The 11,331-nt window shown below is 28.7% G+C and overlaps 1 pseudogene; it reads right to left on the bottom strand.

The window, feature by feature from the left end:
* Window positions 1-8,164: 8,164 nt before the first annotated feature.
* LOC148240144 (neutral/alkaline invertase 3, chloroplastic-like) lies at window positions 8,165-9,099 on the bottom strand (annotated as a pseudogene).
* Between the last annotated feature and the right edge of the window lie 2,232 nt (window positions 9,100-11,331).

Here is an 11,331-nt window from a genome sequence, read left to right as displayed (position 1 = left end):
CAACCCAAACTTTAAAAAAATATTCATCGAGTATAAAATTTTTACCTGGTACCTTTAAAAATGGTCCTATTATAGCTAGAAATTAGACAATAGATGATATAATTTTAGCGATTGAAATGTTGCTAGGTAATATGCAACAAATATAGGAACTCATGTGTCCATTTTGTGCCCACCCTATCAATTTCTTTACTTGAAAAAAAAAGTTGTTTAATTTGTATCAACAAAAAGGTATACCGAAAAAAATTAAAAAAAAAATTAGTCATTTTTGCCTTAAAACCTAAAGAAAATGTGATCTACTTTGTTGCAAGATACCAAAGCTTTTATTTTTGTGTTGGTTGCATTTCATTATAGTCACCATCAATTGCCTCTCATTATTCCGTAAGTGTCAGTTCTCATAATTGGTCATTAAATACTATATTTTAACAATAAATATACATAATTCAATTCAATTATTTATTATAATATTAAATAACTCATTCAAATTACGTTCTATTTTATTATTTGATTGAACTATAAATTTAATAGTATATGTTTTTAACACTGAATCAACTTATATAACGAAAGTCAATGAAATGGCATCCAATATAACATTATTTCTTTTAAGATAAAATCATTATTCATTAACAATAAAAACCATCATGCTCAAGTAAATGAAGCAAAAGTTGAGGATGTTCATGAACAATTATCTATCTTTCAGAAGTCCGTACTCATCTCTAGATAAGTTATGAATTATTCTTATTATACTTTTGATCCAACTAAGAAAGGAAACAAAATGCAAAATGAAAGCTTAAACATCCTCAAGTATAAATGTAAACTTAGAGAAATATTCATGAAGTATAGAATTTATACTTGGTACAAAATTTACCATATAACTAAGTAAAACAAAATCTAAACTAAATTAAATTTTAGGAACAAGAATTTGTACCTTAGTGCAACATAATATTAAGAAAAAAAAGAAAAGACTAAATCCTTAAGATTTAGATATAATACCACAGTTTTAGAGCATTATTATGACCAAATACATGCTCGAAACCTCATAGTTGTCTTACGATAGGTCTAGAATGCGAGAGCAATTTTAAAACCCTATATAACCTTTTGGCAAAGCTATCTTGTAATCTCATAGGTATCTCAAAGTAGCTCTAGAAGCCAAAAATTTCCTTATCCTCAACTACCCCTGAACCTTAACATTGTTTATCCCAAATTAGGTAAGCCAGTAATCAAGCACTACACAAGGACCCATGAGTATCTTGCTTGATATTATCAGGACCTTGATGCAATACATTTTGGTTTTATCCAAGTAATACCATAAAAAGAGTATTACTACCTCTTATACCACATGTTAGAGAAATTAATATTACTTTTAGATGGTTAAGTAAAGACATTAATTGAGAACAACTGAAAATGCTATATCATTTATTAGACAAAATGATCCAGAAAATCCTTAATTATATATTTTTATAAATATTGAACCTTTTTAACATGAATATCATTAACATTTCTTGCCCCAATGTATAAATTACTTGAATCACACTTTTGTTTAGTTATGAAAATTAGATATACATTAAAAAAATATATATCATGTAAATTAAAGAATAAATTTCTTGCTTCCTAGCAATACTCTATTGAACTCTCTATAATACTATTAAATGCAACAAACTCCTTACAACATACAGGACAAGGAACAACTCGTGATTTTATACATCTCAAAAGTGCCCAATTAAGCTCATCAAAAAATTGGTGTCGTTTGATTGCCATTGTACCCATTGTGGACCCCATTTGCCTAGTAGGGTCCTTGATTAATAACTATGTGATCAAATCCTTTACTGACTCCAAAACCATGGCTTCTTTGGGAAACTCAAGTGCTCATGCCACAATATTTGCCAGGGGCAACTCCTAGTCAACTCCCTTACACGGCGTCGTCCCATATAACATTTCGAATATGAATATCCTTAGTGTCCACCAATCAATTGTGTTTCCATGCCCTTCACCAAACACATTTTTTTTGTGCTAAGTACTCATGGGTCCTAATAAAAGACATTGATCAGACATTGATTGGCTTTGTGATGATTTCGACAGCCGTGTGATGTGTTGACTTTTTTTTCTATTTGAGTTGCCTAAGGTGTAAGCAGGAGGCTACTGCAGGTGTGATAGAATTGGGTTGAATGCATGAGGAATTAGAAAAGTTGGGTTGATCATCAGGATAACAACTTGTTTTTGTGATTGATGATGCATTTTGATTAGAAATTATGTGGATTGTTAATGTGGAATTATTGTCTTTTCATGAGAGATCGAAGTCAGTCAACGAAATGTGGTCGTCGAATCTTAATAACAAGTTTTTGACTTCAAATCACGCTAAACTATCCCCATTTTGTGTAAATATTCTATGGCCACTATGACTTCAGATGCATAAAACCTGTGGAAAAAAGGGAAGGTCACAAATCTATTTTAAAAAATAAATCAATAAATTTAAATAAGTTCGAAATATATCAAATTAAGTTTGCTAAGTTATGCAAATAGCTTGTTGAAAATTTTAATACTTTATTCTCTTTAATATACTATTGAAATATATTTTTCTCTTGTGATATTACCCGGATTACTAAAGATATATAATATATTTAATTTATTAATATTTAGACAGGTTCGTGAACTTGTAAACCAAATTCTTTAATATTTGAATTTGGCTCTTATACTTTAACATTTTGGGACCATATTAAAATATAAAAAGAAGATTTTATTAATTAATAAAGATGAAAATGAAGATGGTATCTATATATAGATATATATATTTATGCAGAAATATAATAGAATCAAGAAGGTGCAAAGGGGAAAGGTTAGAAACTTCAAAGAAGATACTTATAATTGGGAATTATATAAATATATAATGTGTGTGTGTCTATATATATATATATATATATATATAACCTTATCAATTTATCTATATATATGTATATGTGTGTGCGTGTGTATATAGATAATGTATGTACATATATCGCAATGCTAATTGTAGTGAATATCATAATAATAAATTAACGATTCGTATAATCATATAATATATTTTTATAGATACAAATAATTAATGCTGTTGTACATACATACCAGGCAGCAACTTCATTGAAGCATTTATCCAGCTGCCTTTGACGGAGGACGTGAAGATTGACACCAGGACAGAACTCAGTGAGTAAACACAACCATTGATCACAAATGAATTTCATGCCTATTGATGCCAGATATGATTGCTCATACACCATCATATGTATGAATTATATGTTTATATATATATATATACACTTGTCAAGGCATATGATGAAAAAAGTAAGGAAGGATAAACTTTCATACATAATTGATGATGTCATAAATTAGATCAATTAGTGAATATAGTAAATAAATTTTATACTTATTTTTTATTGTACATATTATTTATATATTTCTTTACTGAGTTTTTCTTAAAAATTTTTAAATTTTTTTTTTATAAAGGTGCATAGGCAGTGAATGCAACCAAACATGAATTCTCAGTAATGAAGGAAAAAATAAAAATCCTTTCTGGAGTAATATTCTATTTTATATATTTTATAAAATTTATTTTCATATATACGTTTTTCTCCTATAGATTTCGTAAAAATTTTAATTGAATTTAAATTTACAGACTTATACAGTATAAAATATTTTACAATTTTAATAGAAGTTAAACTCATAAATTTTAAATAGAACATAAGAATTTTAACTATTATCATATTATTATAATTCATTATAATTATCAATAGCTATAATTATGCAATGGGAAAAACAGATTTTCAATGAAACAAAACTCATGTTGTATAAGTATGCAAATTTAAATTTAATTAAAATTTTCACCAAGTCCAAAAAAAAAAGATATATATGAAAATAAAATTTTTCAAAATATATAAAATAAAATATTACCTTAAGAAGGATTTTCATTTTTTCCTTCACTAATGAGAATTCATGTTTGATTGCATCTAATGCTTCCATGCACTTTTTTTTTTCTCAAAAAAGGAAATTAAAAAAAAAAAAAAAACCTCAGTAAAGAGATATATTAGTAATATCTGTAATAAAAAATAAGTATAATGTTCATTTATTACATGAATATGTAAAGACTACTAATTGATTTATGACATCAATTACATATAAAAGCTTACCCTTCCTTACTCTTTTTATGAAATGTCTTTGCGAATTCCTTACATTTCAATGCCATGACAAGCGTAAAGGTTGCAATTAATATCAGCTAATTATTTTTTAAAAAATAAAAACTGGGTACATCTATCATCAATCATAACACAATGCAAATAATCTCCAAGTAAGAATACACATAAAAATATAGTTTGACTCGAGATTAGTCAAGTTATATATAGTAATTACAGTACAATACAAATAACTTTCAAATGATGACACACATAAAAATATAATCTGCCTCAAGCTTATAATCTCTTGTAAAAGAATAAACACATTGACTATTAAACTAATTATTTAATTAATTAAGTATACACATATATAGTTAATTAAATTAATAATTATTTATCTTTTTGGTTGATATTTAAGTACTTTTATCCTTATCTATAAGAGTATGAGTTCAAATCAACTATACATATCATGATATAGCATTTAACTATTAAAATGTACGAATTTCTAAAAGCAAAAATTATATTTGAGAATTTTTATTATTAAATATATATTATAAGATCAATAATAACACACATAAATATTCCAAATTAAAGAGTTTTGAGCTGTGATGATTAGTATTACTTATATACCTTGAGGAGTCTCTTTTAATCTAGATGCAAAGTGCACAAATCATAGGAAAATCTACATCAGATATTTTTTCCTTGCAAATTAAGATAAGAAGACCAAATAACTAAAACTCATCAATTAATCAAATATGGTTAATAACTACTCAAATCTATATCCAGATATATATTATGTACAAATACAAAGGTTTATTCATGCCTGATAAGGTGATTTCCGATTCAGCCATGAAGGTGGAAAGCAAATCATAGAAATATTAGGACCGCAACCAAAATCTCCTTTGATTTCATACACTACTGCAAGAAAGTGATCTACCATATCCCTTTAACAAAAATCGAATGCGAATCAATCAACGACATTGATATATATACATTGATATATATACATCGATATATATTATGTACTAACAAAAATATATAAGATATTAAGCATTAAACCTCTTGTTCCATTGAGTGGATCATGTAGAGGAGCTGAGTGCTTCGATCCTCTTATTTGAAATGATTAGATAAGAACTGTAACAATCCATGCCTGCATAAGGAGTCGGGGTATTGTAAGAATTTATATTCTTAACACAAATAAAAATAAGTATGTTCAAGTGTAGTGTTCACATTCCTTGCCAGTGACAGTTACCCTTTACATCTATCTAAAACCAAGAAAACATCCTTCTTAATCCATGTCTGATAAGGTGATTTCAGATAGTTGTGAATTTTCTTTCTCTCCCTCTTCTCTTGTAGCCCGACATCCTCTTTTAAAGTGAAAGAGGAACCATCATAACCGTTAAAGATGGCAACGAAATCCCTAAATTAAATAGAGATTGCAAAATAGTTATTGATAATTAACGCATAATCAATATTTTTACTTTTAATAATTAAGGTAGAAACTAATAACATCTTCTTAAATATAATTATATAATTATATATTTACTTTTTGAAAAGAAGATTTTTATCTCTTTAATTACTTAAGTAGTAATTAAATTTTTAAATTTTAAAGACTAATGAAGAAAAGAAATCTCTAAACTTTAACTTCTAATAAGTATTCAATTCTCTAAATTTAGATATTCTTTAAGTCTAATCTTATAATAGTTTTTTTTATAGATAACATAAAGAAAATAATATTAAAACTCTATAATATTTGACTACATAAGTTCAAAATAATGAAAATAAGATCTCTATCTCTTTAATTTTTAAATTTTAAAGACTAATGTAGAAAGAAATCTATAAATTTTGACTCCTAGTAAGCATTGAATTCTCTATATTTAGATATTTTTTAAGTATAATCTTCTAATAATTCTTTTGAAGATTACATACTTTAGAATAAAAAATAATGTTAAAACTCTAAAATATTTGATTACATAAGTTTAAAAATAGATTATGACACTTCTTTTTTTTTTTTCTTTCTTGATGCTTTTGGCTTTTCTTTCAATCTTTAATGCTATGATTTATATTTATGATGCAATATTTAGATAGAAAACAATAAGATAATTTTTTTTTATATAAAATTAGCTCTATTAATTTCTTCACCACAATATAATTTCTTCGTAATCTTATCCTCACATTTGTTATTGTGTTACAATGTGATCAATTTTAGGTGATCTAGAAATATAAGAAGAGTTAGAAAATAATTGGGAGAAAGAGGAGGAAAACATAAGGAAATGAAATAGGAAAACAAGAGCTAGACTAGAGGCATTATAGAGGAAAGTTTTCTTTTTTTTACCTAATGCATAACGCACAATTAGGTAGTAATTATAAAATAGATTTGTTATAAGGAGTCATATTCTTCCGATGATTCCTAAGTTTCAAACTGCGAACTAACTCAAATCACATATTTTACTTTCAATGAAATTATCTCTTTACCCTAAATAACATAAAAACATAAAAGTACAATCTAAATTAAATATGTTCAAAAGTATATACATGTGCTTACATTAAGCGGTATTTAATCTATCTTGTTCATTTGATTCAATTTTTACCATTTGTGTAATTACTAGTAATCCTTTATATCCTGAATTAGGTATATATTCATTAATTTTATTTTTAGACCACTTATATGTTTTGCTTGAATTCATTGAATGAAATTTTATTTCATAATCCTTCATATATATGAAGATAATTAGAATTCAGTTCTCAAAAAACATAAATACGAGAATTTAATTATTAAAATTGTAATATATTGTTAAATTTAAAATATGGAAGAAATGTGGCAATTAATTTCTTAAGAAAATGATGAAGCTTGTTTAGAAATTAAAGCAAATGGGACAATTAGATACATATACAAATATTTTAACTTTTAATACTATACTATACTATATATATTTTTGCAATATAATTTCTCAATGAGTGTTGTAATTTGACCCACAACCTAAAAATTTCTATGTAATTTCTTCATTTATAAATTAAAAATATATATATATATATATATATATATGAGGTTAATTTCTATTGTTGTTGGAAATATATTTATTTTTTATGGTACAGTTTGAGAGAAGGATTGTGCCTAATGTTAGAACCAAATGAAGCAAAAGTTGTTGAATGCTATATGTTTAGTTTCCTTTATGAGCTCATGCTAAGAATTAAAAACTTATAAGTTTGTTGTAATGCAAAAATATGTAATGAATAAAAATATGAGTTTGCAAGAAATATCTTATCATCACTCTCTAATAACTTTCTTAGACAATGCTTTACATACCAGTTGAATTTTTTCAACTGATCTGGAATCAACAGAGGAAATGTATTAAAATGTTCTATTGTGAAGCATTAATTTAGATGACATGGTGATGATTTATGAGATAGAAAAATACCATAACAAATCCAAAATGATTTACAAGATACAAAAAATGTCATAATTGAAAAATGGAGTTAAAATAATATAAGGGTATTCTTGATTTACAGTGAACTCTTTAAAAGAATACTACTATGTATATGATCTTAACAGGAAATAATTTGTATAATCTCCAATGTAGGAAGATGTTTCAAGCTAATGCTAATCCTAAATCAACATATCATCCTTACATTAAGATCCTATCATACCTGAATCAGTACTCAAAAGCTTTAACCCCTAAATAGAATGAAACATAAACCACTGTTATCATCACCTTTATACATTTAAATTGTTCAGATAGGTAAGTTGAGCCATAAATTGAAGTTACCTATCCTTGTGTGAAAGCAACTTCAGAATCTTATATTACGTAAGTCTTTTTGGAGTTCTTCTGACCACGTTTTCTTTTGAGGTTAGCACTTATCATGCAAGAGAAGGCATTGACATGCTCAAAATCCTATTCAGTTATCAGAATTTTGGCTGTACTTGGGTCTGCAAGTAGAAGCTTAGCCACCAGGTATCCAGCAATTGACCATGTTTGGAATAACCGTGCTTGCTTCCCAATGAACCTTCCTCTTTTCGTGTCATAGTATTAAGGCCACTTATCTCTTGATATGCGTCTTTCAGCAACTTCAACAGCTCTTGCAGCAATTTCTAGCCTTTTCATCTTTATGGCTTCAATAATAAGCTACAAAAAGTCTAATTTTAAATTCTTAAGCTGCACTGCCAACATTCAATCATTATTACTTTATTTTATAAAACATCAACAAGGTGCCATATCCTATTGGATCTAAGCATGACAACTCAGGAAACTTATTCCTAAATATAACTTCTACAAAGTGTCTGGAGAAATGAACAAAACATTAGTAGCAGAGAGAATATTAAGCATAACAAATTAACTTTCCATAGTAGAGTTGGCCAAGAATCACCATTGTGGTAAGACCAAGGCCTACATTAGAAGGAAATATAGTGAGAAATGTTGAAGACAATGATGAAATAGATCATAAATAAATAATACGAGAGTAGATATCATACGTGTTTTTATGATCATTACCAGTGATTATTTGCCACTCTTAACCTTTAGGAGCGGGATAACATATCTTGAATGGCATGTCTGCAACCAAATCTACCCATTTCGCTTCAATAAGATCAAGTATGGCATGTGACTGATCAGCTTTTTCCAGATTGCTTACAACAGACCACATGTTTCCTAGAGAAAAAAAATTTGAAATCTATATGTGCTGCCTGTATGTTTCCAAAGAGATAACATCCTTTATTAGGAATCCATTCAATCAACCAAGGAAAAATTTGAACTGGGTAAATGTTGAACTTGTTAACTGCATCATATGAGTACCCCTTAGTCTTGCAACAATAAATCTCATTCAGTTCTTGTAAATCAATCCAATAATACTCCCTAATGTGGAATGAACGAGCAAGTAGGTGGTTATTCAGTGCCCGAATAAGATAAGCTAATCCATCTTCTGGAGCAAGCATTTCACGTGCACAAAGTAAGGCAGAATAGAATAGTGAATGCAAGAAAAAAAATAAGGATTAACTGGAGATACCACAAGAAAAGAAGTTAAACAAATAAGATCTCTTAGTTACTAACTTATAAATTTAAATAATAGCTTATTCATGTAGGTTAGTGTGTCATATCACAATCTACTATTTCCACCAACATGTTACAAACATACTTAATGCACAAACTAGATCTCCATGGTGTCAAACATGTAAGCTATGAACTATCTCAAAAAATATAAGCTATAAACTATACAATCTCTATCATTCTGGGGAGTTGCACCATTCAAAAGCAACACAAAATACAATGACTAACAATTTCAATTGTTGAACATTTTCTGAATCGACTAGACTATAATCATATACTTATTACACCTGCCAGAAACTCACTTGAGAGGCACCAAGATATGATATGAATTTAACTCAAGCTTGTCAAGTACTTAATCCTAGCTTTATTTTTAAACTTCCACTATTGTTTCCCAAATTAATTTAGTTTTATAATTTCACTTCCAGCATAGTTGCTATAAAAAGCCCCTATTACACCATATGCAGAATTATTTTGTATAACCACTCTTTTGCTACAAAAGTTGTAAGCACCAAAAAATAAAAAATTGAATACCAAATGTTCATTACCATTTTAAATGAACAATAAAGACAATTTTTTCCTTGCTTGACATAAACGATTGATGAGCAAATATGGCAATTCAAACAACTATTAGAACAAAAAATTAATCTACCTTAATGATTCCTTCATTCCACATAGTAGAGTTAATTACCTCCCCTTTTTACTAAGAGGGTTAGGTTTTAAAACTTACAAATGTAAATTGAATGTAAATAGGAATTAACTTGGTCTAGTACCAAGTCAGTGTTGGATGACCCTCTTCTCCATTTACTTTGTTTGTTTGTAAGAGTTATTATTTCCAACAGTGAGACCTTTTTTCACCATAGACAAGTTATTGTTGTTTCTCTCAATAGTCTATAAATTGGCATGTAAAGGGTGACCGATGGATATGGTGGATGGCATAGCGTCGTTGTCGATCATAGAGGAGGAGAATGGGAGCCGGGACTTAATTGAACTTGTCCCTGAACAACAAGAGTCATATGTCTATGTTTTGCAGGAAGATTCTTGACGAAAGCGGTTGTGAAGTTTGAAACAATGAGGAATACACTAGCAGACCTATGGAGGCCGATAGGGGGAGTAAATATTGTAAATCTCAGTTCCGGACATTACTTGTACAGATTTTTATACGAAGTGGATATCTAGAGAGTGCTGAACACAAGGTCATGGACTTTTTACAACCACTTGTTGGTTGTTCACCACTTTTGGGAGGGAGAACATCCAATGAAAGTAGCCATTGACACGAGCCTCTTTTGGTTATAAATTCACTCACTCCCGTTAGGTTGGGTATCGGAGACAATGGCTAGGCAGTTTGGGAACCAGTTGGGGGGTTTGTGGACTATGACACACATTCATCTTCTATGGCTTGGACAGGGGGTTGTCTGCGGGTTTGGTGGCCATTGATGTCTGAAAGCTTCTGTTCAGAAGAAAGAGATTCAACCTGAGCAATGGAGAATCAACATTTGCAATCTTCAAGTATGAACACTAGCCTTTATTTTGCTTCCTGTGCGGTCCGTTGGGGCATTCAAAACGTTATGCAAACTCCACATCCATTCTAGTGCGGCGCCGCTACAGCAGGGGTGGGATGAGTCCCTCCGCACAAATCCCTAACGGAATCATGCTCCGACAAGCAGATGGTTACGAGATTAATGGGGGCGGGGATTTGAAAGAATCATGGGCGAATATCCTGACAAGTATCTCGGGGATAGGGGGAAGGAAGGAAGAGATGAGTATCTCGGCCGAAGCGGGAAATAAGGGAGATTCTTCAAATTTTTATTAAAAAATATAAATTTATACATTTTATTAATTATATATTACTTATCCACTAATAATAACACAACTTATCAATAATAATATATAGAATGTATAGTTTATAGTCTGAACTTTAAATACAACTTTTATAGATAATGATGAAAGTACAAATGATTTATCAAAAAAATATTAAACTTTGATAAATTTATATTTAATTAAATTGTAAAATTTTAAAATAATTTTTAAGAAATAAAATTAATTTTATGTAAAATTAAAATAAAGATTTTAAATTCTATCAATTTTTATTATTTTCTAATTCGTTCATCTCGTAATTGAATGAAATAAGAATTTGCTGATCACTTTAATCAATA

The sequence above is a fragment of the Carica papaya genome, chromosome 9, assembly GCF_054855325.1.
Source record: "Carica papaya isolate Zhongbai chromosome 9, ASM5485532v1, whole genome shotgun sequence".
NCBI classification, from domain to species: Eukaryota; Viridiplantae; Streptophyta; class Magnoliopsida; order Brassicales; family Caricaceae; genus Carica; species Carica papaya.
This window is presented reverse-complemented; position numbering and strand designations above follow the sequence as displayed.